A 15,375-nucleotide genomic window follows, 5' to 3' on the forward strand; every position below is an offset into this window, starting at 1 on the left:
CTGAAAATTAATTTCTCATTTTCATTCACTCCAACACATAAATAAGAAGTGAGATGCAATTTACCTTTTTATATAATCTTAAGAATTTCAACTCGGTACATGATAAATGAGGACAGCTACCAAATTGTTTACTGCCTCTATGTACTACATGCATAACAGATCTGATACTGAACATGATAGTTAACAATTACAATACATTTATTATCTTTGACATTTTGCATTCTTAGATTTCATGGGGCTCTTTCTTCCACAGCACCCACTCCGTGGAACTCGCATCTCCACGTCTCTGAGTGCTACCCACTTCTCTACAGTCCTGGATCGTTAGCTCTGGCATCAGCATCTGCAATTTAAAACACCTCCCAACATTGGGGTGCTCACCACTTATCAACTACTCTGTCATGAGCATTTTTGCTCTGACATATGACTGGAATGCATCTCTACAAGGTGCATGGCAGGGGCTGGTGGAGATTGTGGCCAGGAGGACGACAGGTTTGGAAGATGTGTTGTGAGAACAATTCTCATGTTTGCTGTCTGGGGATGGGGCTTGAAAAGACCATTGAAGTTGTGCATGATGAGTCCTGCAATATGCTCTGCAACTGTGGAACTACAATTTAGCAGTGGCTGTTCCTCTGTGTGTACAGCTGCCAGGTGGTCGTGTCCACATTAAAGATAGTGTTGAAGTTAAGGTGGAGTGTACACGCAGTTTGCATTATTTATAGCAGCCTATTCAGGGCACCACAAGTCCTTCCTTGAGTCCTCTTTATTTTTGTCACAGTTGCAACATGAACACTTCATCTTCAACATCTGAACTTGTAAATTATGTAATACAGAGGTGTACCATTTCTTATTCATTCCGAAGACTTGTTTGAACCTTCTTACAGTATTCGTGCTGCTCTGTAATGCCAATATTGATTGGATCCTCTTTAGCTTTATTCTTGACCGTGATATCTTATAAGGCTAACCAGACTTCTTCTTTGCCAAATCTTGCTTGTAATTAAGGAAAGTTACACCACACTTTAAGCTTCAACCAAATGAAGTATGAAGTCCAAGTTGAACTAATAACTTGTATATTGTTTTCAATTGGACTGCATCAGTACCTTACACCAGTATTCCTAATCAGCTGTCAAATAAATCTCAAAGAACATTTCATTTGTTTCTCCTAACCTAATGTCCATTGCTTGTAGAGTCATTCGTAGGAACTCGATACATCTTCAAAATGGGCTGGCAATTTGATGAAGTTCAATTTTCTCATCCAAACAGGTATTCCCTCTGGTGAAATTGTTGCGATTGCCAACCTGTTTTGAATACTTACATTGTCCATTATCGTAGCTCGGCATGTGCAAATAAAAATATCTCCCTCCCCCATCCCTCCCCACCCCCCAAAACAAAACACACACACACACACACACACACACACACACACACACACACACACACAAGTACCTGTAGCTGCACTTTCAATAGCTTTACTTTTTAGTTCTAAGTATCATTCAGTGATAAGAAGATGCAGAGACACAGGTCACTCTTTCGGAGTGGTATATATCACCTCATACCCCCACATAGTCCAGTAATGGCATCACAAAGAAAGCCTGTTGTTTGCAAAAAATGAGGTAGAAGGATTTTTTTATCTTGTGTCTATAGTTGAGAGTTTGTTGAATCCAAGTTTTTGATCTCCAGAACCCTCGGGACATCTTTTTGCGGCCAAAAGACCAAGATATTTTGGCACTTTTTTAAGGTTTTTGCCCACTACTCAGAAACTGCGCATCCTACTGAAACGTTGCCCTTACCAAAATGAAAGAGCATTAAATTTTTGTATCGAATCAAAATCGTTGCAGCCATTTGGTTGTAATCAGTTGTCAAAGTTAGTTCATTTTTACTAGCTTAGCTAAAAAGTCGACTCCAACCCCTGTAACTCAAAAATTACTATTACAAATGAAAAATGACAAATTATCAAAGACGTAGTGCATGGAATTTCGTGCTACAAAAGAAACTTGTTTTTCAGTTTCAGGCACTGTTAAGCATTAATGCACTTGAAAGTCAAAGTAATTCGATTTTGTTGTTTTTTTGTTTTGTAAGTCAAAGTTATTCAGTGAAATGAAATTTCCAATGGGAAGACATAAATCTGTCCCACCTTCAGGTACATAGATCTCCCTCGATTTACATGTTGTGGTGTGTAGCACATCATAAGTCATTAACCATTCTGGCTGAAATTGAAGTGCACAATGCTTGTCAGAAGTAGTACAGTAACCCAAAACTGATTAGATCGTCTTTGGCCAAAGGCTCTTCACAGTCAGTGTTGAATCTTCGATCATACAGGAAGGTATTTTATGTTAATAAACACTGCTATTATTGTGATGAGCAAATTGGGAGAAATTTAGCAAACTTCCCAATGCAAATCAAAATATTGTTCGTAAAGTGATGATACTTGAATTAACAGATACTGTCATTGGAGCTGCTGAAGGGTGAAATGATGACTGGGCTCACGAATTGTTGGAAAGTATCCGTGATCAGGACCTTTGTACTAAAAATGCTCAATATCATACGTTTTGTCAGAGGGATTTTTATTGGCCAATCAGGTCTGGAAGAAAACATGAAGCCATAGATCCACATAGTTAGATGAAGCAATGGACATGATTTCTTCCTAGAGTGCACAACCTGAGTATCCTAACATAATCAGTGAAAGTTTCATCCAGCCAATTTTATCATCTGCACAGTTGACCGGGTGAATACTATCAATTCCATGGGAGAAACCATGGCAGTCTCTCCCTGCACAGCTGCACAGTCTGACAAGAACATTGATCAGGAAAGAAGACATTCAATTTCTGAATTTTTGTCTACCCACGTCTTGTGAGAGATCATCTTTTTTAAAGACACCAGGTTCTTCATCAGGTATCATTTTTTATAAAGATACAAATGCTGCCGACATACAGGAGACTTTTCTCGTAAATAGCAGCATGTGAACCACTTGATTTTTATGTTCATGAGGAAATTTGAGGATGGAGCTATTCACATCCGACAGGCAGTAGAAAATGTGGATTCCTTAGTTTTGGAAACAGGGTATATAGCAGTCGGGAAGCTTCCGGGTGCGTTTTTGGAATAATACTGCCACTGGTTTCTTAGCTTGCAATGTAGATTTTGTGTGTAGACACCTGTTTCCTGCAAGAATGGGATTGGCAGTTTTACCCAAATGGGGGGGGGGGGGGGGGATGTAAAGTGGTGCAAAGCATTATTATACGGTACACCTGCTTTTCTCAAAAGGTGCATTTACACTGGTCATGTTTTACTCCAGTATTTGGGTGCAGTAGTGTTGCTTTCAAAATTACTTCTACACTATGTGATATCAAAAGTATCCGGGCACCTGGCTGAAAATGACTTAATGCTGGAATTCAATATGGTGTTGGCCCATCCCCTTAGCCTTTATGACAGCTTCCACTCTCGCTGGCATACATTCAGTCAGGTGCTGGCAGGTTTGTTGGGGAATGGCAGCCCATTCTTCACGGAATGGTGCACTGAGGAGAGGTGTCGATGTCAGTTGGTGAGGCCTGGCACGAAGTCAGCATTCCGAAACATCCCAAAGGTCTTCTGTAGGATTCAGGTCATGACTCTGTGTAGGCCAGTCCATTACAGGGATGTTATTGTCATGTAACCACTTCTCCACTGTCTGTGCATCATGAACAGGTGGTTGATCTTGTTGAAACATACAGTCACCATCTCTGAATTGATTTTCAACAGTGGGAAACAAGAAGGTGCTTAAAACATGAATGTAGGCCTGTGCTGTGACATTTCCTTGCAAAACAACAAGGGGTGCAAGCCCCCTCCAGGGAAAACATGACCACACCACTGCCTCCGAATTTTACTGTTGGCACTACACACACTAGCTGATGACGTTCACTGGGCATTCGCCATACCCACACTCTGCCATCGGAGCACCAAATTGTGTACTGTGATTTGTCACTCCACACAATGTTTTTCCAGTTTCAATCGTCCAATTTTGGCAACAAGGACTAATGTCTGTAGTGGAAAGTTGTTCACGTAGTGGATGATGTGACCTCTCTCATCATCATGACATAACAAAATTCAATTTCTGTACAGTCCTTGTTCTTTCTGTTTCATTCATTGCTCATTCATCTTGTCACCAAGTTACCTTTTCCTGTCTTTGTGGTTCTTCTTTTTTCCTGCCTCAATCCCCTTGAAAATAAAGTACATGAATTGTAAAAGTGTTGCTGTCTGTTATTTCTAGCCTTTTAATGGCTTTACTTTCCTGTTCTTTTCTTATTTATGTTATCCAGGCTGTTCTTGACATCTCATTCCAGAAATAGTTGTCCTGGTAGCCTATTGCGTTTCATGTTGTAGAAACATCCAAAAGGAGATATTTTCACTTTCCTATTTCCTTTGTTGTTGTTGTTGTTGTTGTTGTTGTTGTTACTTGAAGCTTTATATATTTTATTTCCAGATCAAAACCCAAGTTCTAGAAAGCAGCAGAAAATTTGTCATCATGGCCATCAACAAACAAATATTGCCACTGAAACTTATTCCCCATTTTGTAAGTAGACCTATATTTCACATTAGTACATTGACACATTTTTCTTAAGCTGAAATTGTAGTTAGTCTATGGATCAAACTATTTAGAATACTTTTCTGCTTTCTGTAGCTAATATTTCTCACAATGACTGTGTGATAATTTAGTTCTTAGTGGTAGATATGTTCCATATAAGCACACCAGATAAAAAATTTGTCAGTCTTAGGAGACATTACGTTAATACTGTTTAATACTGATCCTCTGTTGTCAATAATGGGATTAAAGAGCATCCCCAAGTTTCTTCAGGTAGTACATCTAGCTGAAACTACTGAATAATGATTAGATCCTCTACACATACCAAATTGCAGGGATATTGATTGCTATGTTTCACCTTCTGTTCCAGATAATCCTAGACATATTGTAAGGGGTCAAGATTGGCATATATAGTGAGTCTGTTGAGGTGTACTGAGGTGCCCAAGTTTGTCAAACTAGGAATGCATGTGCAGCCCAGTGAACTTGGCTGTTGTAATCTTAGAAGATAGGAGTTATTACAGCATATTCATTATGGAGATGTAGGAGAAAGGGGAACATTTAGTCACCAAGAATCTCAAAATGGACGACCTAGTTCACATTTGCTGTGATACAGCCGAGTGAGCCCAGGCTTTGGCACGAAAAGCCCCTCCGAAACATCACAGAATCACGCCTTGCCTAAGAAACTGCTGGGTCAAATGTCTGTAAGGACCTTCAGAACACTCAACACCTCGTATTTTTCGCAAAGAATAAAAATTGACTCGTCGGACTATACTACGTGTCTCCAGTAAGATTCTGTCTTGTTTCAGAGTTGTTCGGTACACTGAAGATGCACAGCTTTATGTATCGCTCTGAGGAATGGCCTCGTGTGAAGTAGCCACCTCCAGAACTCCACTGCGTGCAGTTCTCTCATCCACACGAGACTGGTCAAGAAGAGCCCGCATTTGCTGATAGCAGTTCTTGTCCGGTTTGAAACCAGTTGTCACTGGTGAGGCATGACACTGTTCATGAGCCACGTTACGGGGCTGTGAGAGGTTCACTGTGCCTTCATACAGTTCCTATTGGTACGCCAATAGACTGAGCGACTGGATTTGCAGTGTGGTCATGACACATCCGAACACGATGGCTCCTTTACGCCATTCTTCTGAGTCTGGGAGTAGACCTGTCTTATTCCTCTAACTAGCGCAAACCCACCACTTCACTGCCAGAACTTTTGTCAGCAGTGGAGTGTCAAACAGTTGCCCGGTAGCTGTGATTGTGAGTTCCTTTGATGGGGGAACTAACATTTGATGCAGTCAAGTTCAGTTAAGTCACCCGGATTTGAAATTAGGCATTGTATAGTGTTTAAATAATAATGGTTACAACGCTAAAAGCACGGTGTTCTTACAATCATATGGGAAGCTATAAACATTTACAAGGGTGTCATGTTCGGCAATTTTACAATGTGTAAAAATAATGGCTGTAAGCTTTAAGAAGGATTTACAACTTGAGCCTACAGTATTCTTTTAACAAATGTTCAAAATAAGAAATTATTTGCTTTGCAAACTTCATAACATTATGACAACATTTATCCTGCATTTACAAATATATAGGAGTTTCTACATCATCTAACTATTAGTCATAAGATATTCAGTGTTCTTGCTGAAGCATTACAGGCAAATTTTGGGGTGGTCACCAAAATAACTCATAATGACCATCACCTTTCTTCATATGTTCTATTACTTGTAATCTGAAATGTTATTACGCAGACACGTATGTATCACCTGTAGTATTTGTTTATTGTTCACTTAACATAGTGACATGTTCCTCTACCACAGCATCATGATTACAGTGGTTTTCCTTTACAGACTTGGGATTTCTTCCTGCTGAAACTTCTCCTTATGAGAAGTGAATCTACAGATTCAGAAAAAGAGCCCCATTTAGTAGAATGTGAGAGGAACATCAAAAGGTGTGAGCATCTCTATTACTAATTACTAAACGGCTAACCCAGCCAATGCTGCATGTCACAATTGCAGGTTGCTTATTAAACAGCTTACAGAAACAACAAAAATGTGTTTTTCAGTATTTTTTGGACATATGTAAAAACTGAAATTGCTATGTAATGTACTCATTATGAGACATAGTCTTACGTTGAAGATTTAACATTGTAAGACTAGGATTACAGTTATAAACCGTGTGTGTGTGTGTGTGTGTGTGTGTGTGTGTGTGTGTGTGTGTCGAGGCAGCATAACTCACTGCACGCAAATTACCCACACACTGTTGCATCCAGTATTTGAGATGAGAACACTTATTGACTTACAACAAACTTTCCTCTAATTTCAAATCTACATGAACCTTTTTCTCACTGTTGTTGTTTGTTGTTGTTGTTGTTGTTGTTGTCTTCAGTCCTGAGTCTGGTTCGATACCCTCCACAAAATAATGAAAAAAAATAATAATAATCATTTTTTCATGACATTTTTGCATTTTCTGCAGTGAAACTGCCTCTTAACAGCATTAAACTTAATTAATTTATTACTGCTTTACTACTAACCTTCTTTGCAACACATTTTGAGGTCAGTATCCACATATTATCACTGAATGTACCTGTAAAATTATATCATTGTATGACACCATATGCATTTAGATGCATGAAAAACTAGCTGTTGCTTAAAACAGATTCCAAATTACCCATACTATACTTATCCAGTGATTAATAATGAGAGAACTTAATGACTTCCAACAAACTTTAACCTTAATAAATCCATCAAAAAAGGTTAAGCATACAATTGGTTTTAGTATCTTGAAATAACATAGATGTCTTATACTGTATTTTTTGTTAATACAGAATATTGCACAAAGGAAAACTACACTATATGTTCGTTTTGAATCAGTTATGAAGTGAAAAAGGAACATTATTTGAAAAAAAAAAAAAATTGCAATGTCCCACAGCATCAAAAAACAGTGCACTGTGTAGTAATGTGTAAGTCCTCCGCAAACTTTCAGGCACTCTCAAATGCAATGGGACATGCTTAGTACCAACACGTTGCAGGCATTTTGAGACATATTTTCCCTTCATTCATTCCTGATAGCTTCAATCGTTAATGGAGGGTGCTGATGATTAGAGATCGCTGTTTTGAGCAAGCTCTGTGCGTGCTCTATGCAATTCGTATCCTGTGAGCGTGCTGGCGAATCCATTCTTCGGATCCCACGTCCTATCCGAAACCGACACAAACTGCGAGCACGTTGAGATCGGGTGTTATCATCTTGTAGAGTAAACCCTTCCCCTACAGTCTCTGCAAAACCACTGATTATGGATTGGAAAATGTTGTTTTCAACACGACTGAGCCACCAGATTGTTGGTGATGTTCCTCAATTGTTGAGGGATGATTATGTTCCCCTGTTCACCTCTGTATGCAAACAGAATTATCAAGGTGCAAGTCCATTTACACATTGTCTGTGCACAGCATTTTGGTCCAATGGTCTGGCGTCCAACATTCATGTGCCCTAAGCCCTTTTACACGAATACTCCTGTGATGTGGACGGAGTGGTGGAGTCTTGAAAGATCCTTGACCATTCAGCCCCCTACAGGGAAGTCTGCTGCACACAGTTTGGGTACTTGCGGTAACCCCTGTGGCTTCTCAAAACTTGTGGCACAGTGTAGTCGCTGTCTTTGTAGGGCGTATCTGTGCACATTTAATTATGTACTGGTCCTGAGCTGCTGTAGTTTTGTGTGGACAGCCTTCGTGATGTTGATCCGCTATTTAACGTGTTTCCTGGAACTTCCTCCACAGTCTGGAGGCAACACTTTGATTAATGTGAAAAATATGGGACATACAATGCCGACATTGCATTTCAGTAAGTGGACTATGGTGAGGTTGGGTTATGTCATTTGTCGGGGGGAGAGAGGCGAAGACAGGAAGAGGGGCTGGGGAAGAATAGCTAGTGGCTCAGAGGGAGGCAGCAGGTTTGCCAACTATGAATGCGGGGGAGAGGAGTGCTAGGTGTGCAGGCTATAGTTAAGACAGCATAAGAAGACCTCTGACAGCTCACAACGCCATTGCTGGCACTCGTCAGTGAAACACTAATGGCAACGTGCACAAATAGTAGCTGTGTACAAAGTTCTGACAACACTGAAGCATTGCTGTAGAGACATTTACAAAATTGCATTACGTAATTGGTTCACTTAGGCCCACAAAGCTAGTGCGCCCCGCCCGCTGCAGTCAGGGATCAACTATAGGCACATGGTGCGTGGGTGCCAGAGCCGGTGCACCGGTGATGTGGGGGCATAGTTTGGTAGGGCATGTCAGAACAGAAGAAGGGGAAATTGTTTGATAGAGGGTGTGGGGACAGTGGGTTAAATGTAATTCCTTACTTTTTCTTGCTTAGGTGCTTAACGTCAGATATTTAAAAATTAACTCATTTGTAAAGTAATCAGAAGTTTAAAGCTGTGTTATACGTGGGAGTTTGATTAGTAAAAGAATCATGGACTTAGTGGTAATGTACTGATGGGTACTGTTGTTTATTACTTATACCATCTTGTATCATTTTCAGTACAACTGGCTGAAGAAATCTTTCTAATTAATGGAAAATCTCATATAAAGATGTGAAACAATTACTAACAAAGAGATAGAGGGGCTGGCTAGTACTTACCTCAGCTCAGTACAGCCGATAGAAACACAAAAAACAACCGAAAATTTAAGCTCCTAGCTTTCGGAATAAATGTTCCTTCATCAGGGAGGAGAGAGGGGAAAGAAAGGGAAGAAGGGAAAGTGGATTTAGTTACTCACAACCCAGGTTATGAAGCAACAGGGAAAGGAAAACAGGGAAGGTAGCAAGGATGGAGGCATGGTTGTCAGAGGGAAGCCAAAGATATTCTACTGCAGGTACTGTGCCAGCTTCAAACCAAAGAGGATGCATACAGAGGTAAAGAGGTGTATAGTATAAAGATGTAGGATGGAAAGATGCATGAATGGCTAAAGAGGAAAGGGAAAGAGGAGAAGACTGAAAAGTAACACCAGTCCCTCTGAACTGCGGAGATGGGAACTTGCACTCCAGCACATCCTTTCATCCCGCCATCCCCCTGGACTAAACCTACGTTAAACAACCTCACTCCCATTTACTTTTCAGTCTTCTCCTCTTTCCCTTTCCTCTTTAGCCATTCATGCATCTTTCCATCCTACATCTTTATACTATACACCTCTTTACCTCTGTATGCATCCTCTTTGGTTTGAAGCTGGCACAGTACCTGCAGTAGAATATCTTTGGCTTCCCTCTGACAACCATGCCTCCATCCTTGCTACCTTCCCTGTTTTCCTTTCCCTGTTGCTTCATAACCTGGGTTGTGAGTAACTAAATCCACTTTCCCTTCTTCCCTTTCTTTCCCCTCTCTCCTCCCTGATGAAGGAACATTTATTCCGAAAGCTAGGAACTTAAATTTTCGGTTATTTTTTGTGTTTCTATCGGCTGTACTGAGCTGAGGTAAGTACTAGCCAGCCCCTCTATCTCTTTGTGAAGAAATCTTTCCTGTGCCTTGTCTCATATGCTCTCTGTTAGTGTTCGTCATGTAACACAAATATAAAATAACTGAACAGGGTGATGATGTTGTCCACACCAAGAGGGCTTAACGCTCAATTCGTTTTCATTTTGTCAAAACTGGTACAAAAATTTTAGTGCACACTCTTTGTGGCCCCTCGGTTTGACATCCACTGGGAGGAGACAAAATACATCTGCCTCTCTCTTTTCCTCATTTAATTTAGAATAACTAGAAATGAAATGGCAACAGAGATAAAATTCCTTAAGTGAGCACCTAATTGATAATAAAGAATACTTGATGAGAAAAATAAAGATGATAATTTTATGTCATACCCGAAAACTAAACAGAAAGATCTACGTCACAGCCAGGGGAGTTGTGATGTGTTACAACCTCACCCGCTTTTAAGTATGTTTTCATATGTATATTCTGAGGCAATAATGTATCCACTGAATATTACAAGCATCTGATGCCCTAGAACAAAACCCAGCCGGTAGGATACCATTCATTATTCATAAACCACATTATTGAGATGAGGCTTTTGAATACGGCAAATGTTACTTCAGGTAAAGTTGGGCAGTCCTGTTGTTCAGTGTAAATTTGATCTGCAGAGTAGGCAGTTTTTGTAGGTAGTCATTTTGTGCTATTTCATTCAAAAGATTAGTGTAGGTAACTTTCTTGTTGGATGGTTTATTGCCGCTGCAAATTCGTCCAAAGATGAAGTAGCTTTGGCTCATTCCTCATTATTTTCAATAGTGAAGAAAGGAATGCAGATGGGTCCATGAATCTTTTGAAGATATTGTATTGGATGATGTCCCAAAACTACAATCACAGATGAAAACATAAAAAAAGCTGAGTATTGTATTCTACAATGGATGATTATAAATGTCCAATGTATTCGTCACTGTATGCATATTCAGTGAAGATTGCGGATTGCTGAACAACATCAAAAATCAGAATAAAGTATCAGGGCAATATCTGAAGTGTTTTAAAAAAGATGTAAGCTTTTTGGTGCTGGTTAGTTACTGTGGATGAGACAAGAGTCCACAGTTTCAACCTAGAAGAAAATAGCAATAAAAAAAAGGGGGGTTGAGGTTCACTCTGCACAACAAAATATGATGTCACATTCATTTGCTTGGAAAATTTGCAGCTAGCATTTACTGGGATGCAAAAGGAATTTCTCTCATCAATTGCCTCTCAAAGAATAAAATAGCGTCTGTTGAATGCTGTGAAATTATTGTAGACTGCCTAGATGGGAAAAAAAATCTTTCATCGGGACAATCTTGTTACCCACAGAGGTGTTCTACAGTGGAAAACTGAATGGCATTAGAAACAGGCTTGTGTCATTTACCAGACTTTGCTCCTCTGTTTTCCATGTACCCCTGCATCTAAAGATATTTATGGTTGAAAATGTTGAGAGCCAGTGGAATGTAGCTATAGGTGCCTATTTGTAGACCTTTCAGAATCACACTTAAAGCATGAAATGAACTCATCAAAACATATGACATAATACTCTGACCTCTGAATGTATCTCTTAACATTTCACCTTGCCCCCGTATTGCTCAGTGGTCTTGTGACATTATGAGTACCATCAGTTAAACAAATAAAATTATAAATAACTACACATGGGCCAGAAACTGATGCAAAACATTTCCCTTCTTGAAATTAAGGTTCATAGAGTTTATTTGAAGAACTTGGTAACTGCAATATTAAACGAGTGTAAGTGGGTGGAGACAATACAGCTACAGTGTTAATCAGTTTGTGCCAAATTAATTTTTGTTAAATTTTTTTATGTTTACTACTTTTACCTTATTTGTTATATTGAAAAAGAAGCATTTAAAGTGAAGAAAGTTAATTTTTTACCATTCTTGTTTTAATACAATATATTATACCATGTACGTAATGCTAAGCACAATTGAGAACAAAATGTACATTCATACGAAATGATTACACATTCTTGTACTGAAAGAAACAAATTCAACACGAGTGCACAGTACAAATCAAAAACAAAAACAACTAATTATTTGTGGTGATCGGAAGCAAAACACTCAATATACAGGTATAGTCTCACATTATACTTCTTGCACTTGGTACTTGCTGATTTCTTACATCCCCTTCTTCTGAGTCCCTTAATTTTCATAATCAGGTGCTACATTCCATGAAACTGGAGCTAGTGGACTTGTATTCTGTGTGGATGGAGGATCCAGGAAGTTCAGTGTGCTTCCTTGACCACTAAGAATTTCTTTTAACATTAATTATTGGGTTCAGAACAGTTGTATTTGATTCTGTAGAAACAGTGAAATTGTCCTGCTATTTACACAACAACAGACTATGTTCTTTTCGTTTAGCAGAATGAATAGCACCTTTTTGTCTTTCTCTATTTTCTTCTTATTTGGAAGGGGACAATGTTGGGGGATACAGTTTTCTCTTAAAGTCCTAATGTCACCAAAACCTTGTTCCCTAAGAAAAATTAGAACAGCAGTAGGCATAGTATAATAATTAGCATGTGTCCACGTGCAACCAATTCTCGAGTACCGTTCGTCAGGCTGCAGGCTGTACTGAGTTAGATTGACAGATGAGAGACGACATAAAAAGTTGACCCGCAAAGTTCATTACAGGTTTGTTCGGTCAGCATAAGATACAGAAATGTTCAACAAACTGCAGTGTGAGGCAGTACTAGAAAGACATTGTGCATTATGGGCAGCTTTACTTACAAAATTCCAAAAGCTTACATTTTAAAATGGGTCACAAAATGTACTAATTTCTCTGACATTCATTCCCACAGAATGGTAAGTGTTAAAAATGATGCAGGTACACAACTCTTAACCACACACTGGACAGAGTAGATGTAGACATGTAGGCAAAAGCTCACCATATACAGGAATGTGTGAGAACAGAATTGCACCAGGAATTGTTTTAAGTAAGGAGAAGTTTCCTGAAGTAAGAAATCTAACTGCTGGATGATGTTGCAGCCTTCTGACATGTAAGAGTGTAACTGGAGTGAACACATGCACTGGCTTTGAGTGTCCTGTGAAATTCCTGCAGTGGCAATCGTACACAGATTTTATCTCAGTGTCACTTAGCTGCGAGCTCGCAGTCCAGTTATGAGCAGCTCAGTGTGGTGAGTAAAGTAGTTTCCGAGCAGGAAAGAGCCACGCAAAGTTCCCTGCAGGTGTATGAACAGAAGAAGAAATGTCTGGCAGTCAAACTCTGCCTACTGTACTGAGCTAGGGCATAAAATGCTCAGTGGCACAGGTATGGTCCATAAACTTCTGTTTGCAGTCAATGTAACCAGGAAAATCCACAGAAGCATGTACTGGGAACTTAACTAAACTTAAGTTTCCGAGTTATCAACAGCAAGATGTAAAGTTCACTCGAATGCACGGGATAACATGAAAATACACCTTGGCATGCTGAATTAGAAACCTTATTGCTTTTATCTCAAACCCAGTACACAAAAGTAAGATCTGAGCAGAAGTACTGCATAAATGTCTGGTAGTTTCTTGTGGTTTATTTTACCATTTATAAAAAGGCTAGCCCCGCAATGTCGCACACACTTAATTTATCATTATATAAATAATAATTTATTTTGTAAATAAAATAGAAAGAAACTTCCACATGGGAAAAATATATTAAAAACAAAGATACCAAGACTTACCAAGCGGGAAAGCGCCGGTAGATAGGCACAATGAATAAAACAGAAACACACACACAGAATTTGAGCTTTCGCAACCAGCGGCTGCTTCGTCAGGAAAGAGGGAAGGAAAAGGAAAAATGTGGGTTTTAATGGAGAGGGTAAGGAGTCATTCCAATCCCAGGAGCGGAAAGACTTACCTTAGGGGGAAAACAGAGCATACACTGAGCATTTGTCTGTGTATGTATGGATGGATGTGTGTGTGTGTGTGTGTGTGTGTGTGTGTGTGTGTGTGTGTGTGTGTGTGCGCGAGCATATACCTATCCTTTTTCCCTCTAAGGTAAGTCTTTCCGCTCCCGGGATTGGAATGACTCCTTACCCTCTCCCTTAAAACCCAAAAGATTTTATGTTGTGAACTTTAACGTTTTTGTCAGGTGTCTTGACAGAATGGAGTAATAGGTATAGGAAATTAATTATGTTCTTTATTTAGTGGTGTACAGTAAAGTATTGAGAACACTGGCTAGTAATTACATTGCTATCTTGAGGTTTTTTTTTTTTAATAAACATTTTTATTTACAACTACAAACTATAGTGTCATCTAGTTTTCTCCATTAGCAGCCAGCATTACATTATGGTACATATGACAGGACTGGACTTTCACTGATTTCTTGCAAAACAATGAGCTTCTGTAATTTTGTTCCACCTGTTTAAGGCCTGTTGAAGATATTTTCTTTCATTCCTGTGTTATTAGTTGTGAGAAGCTGTCTATTACGGAGAATAAATTGTCAGTTGAATTAAAACTACTTCTTCTTTTTTTCACTCCGAATCTGATCACACAATGGATTTAGATTTAGTATAACTATTAAAATAATGTTCTATTGGGTTCAAGAACTGTAAATTGTTCCTTAAACTACCAGTCACATATCAATTATTTAAATTTAATCAATATTATTTGTGTCATACAGACACATGCTAATTCTTGAGCTTTACACAAAAGTAATGCTAAGCAGTAATTAGAGCACTTGAATAATGTTTTGTGCACGAATTTTACTTTCTTTCTTACTTAAGATTCTTCCAATAAATCTCTGTCTGGCATCTGCCTTTCCATGTCTAGATTTGTCCAGTCAGTCCACTTTAAAACTCACAGACATAATCTCCTAGATATTCAAATACTTCTATTCAATTCTATTTCTGTATCAGGTGTTCAGTCTCGTCATTAATTTGCTACAACTGTCATACAATTTCACATCTCCAGTTTCTCTGCTGTGCATTAGCTGAGCAATTTTAAGAAGAAGAGTGGTAGTACAGACTCTACCCGTGTACACAAATAAAAAATCCATTGAAACCAAAAGCACTTTTAAAGGGAGAACTTATTTGCAATAGAGTAAGAGAAACTTTATTTACGAAAGAAGATTGTATCACAAACTACAGTAAACACATTTTCCTTTTTTCAGTTTAGTCACCAAAGAACATTTAAACATTTGTCGACCCATTGCACCAGCTTTTGGATCTAAGCATCAAAAAATGCTGCTGCCTGACTGTCAAACCACCTAGTAACAATTTTTTTCATTGTCTAATAATTTTCCACGTGCTTTCCATCAAGAAATTCCTTCAGTTTTGGATTTTGGAAACAGATGAAAATCTGATGGTGTTAAGTCAGGGTGATATGGCGGATGATTCAGT

The 15,375-nt window shown here is 39.0% G+C and overlaps 1 long non-coding RNA gene across 3 annotated transcripts in view; it reads left to right on the forward strand.

Annotated features, from left to right (window-relative positions):
* The window catches only part of LOC126291568 (uncharacterized), a 79,711-nt gene that overhangs the window by 22,386 nt on the left and 41,950 nt on the right, over positions 1–15,375 (forward strand). For 2 of the 3 annotated variants that reach the window (XR_007551816.1, XR_007551817.1), the window contains 2 exons: positions 4,454–4,543; positions 6,397–6,497. This is a non-coding gene — a long non-coding RNA (uncharacterized LOC126291568). Of the gene's footprint in view, positions 1–253; positions 490–4,453; positions 4,544–6,396; positions 6,498–15,375 lie in introns of all 3 variants that reach the window. The other variant, XR_007551818.1, reaches the window with a different exon arrangement.

Source organism: Schistocerca gregaria, chromosome 9 (genome assembly GCF_023897955.1).
Source record: "Schistocerca gregaria isolate iqSchGreg1 chromosome 9, iqSchGreg1.2, whole genome shotgun sequence".
In the NCBI taxonomy this organism is placed as follows: domain Eukaryota; kingdom Metazoa; phylum Arthropoda; class Insecta; order Orthoptera; family Acrididae; genus Schistocerca; species Schistocerca gregaria.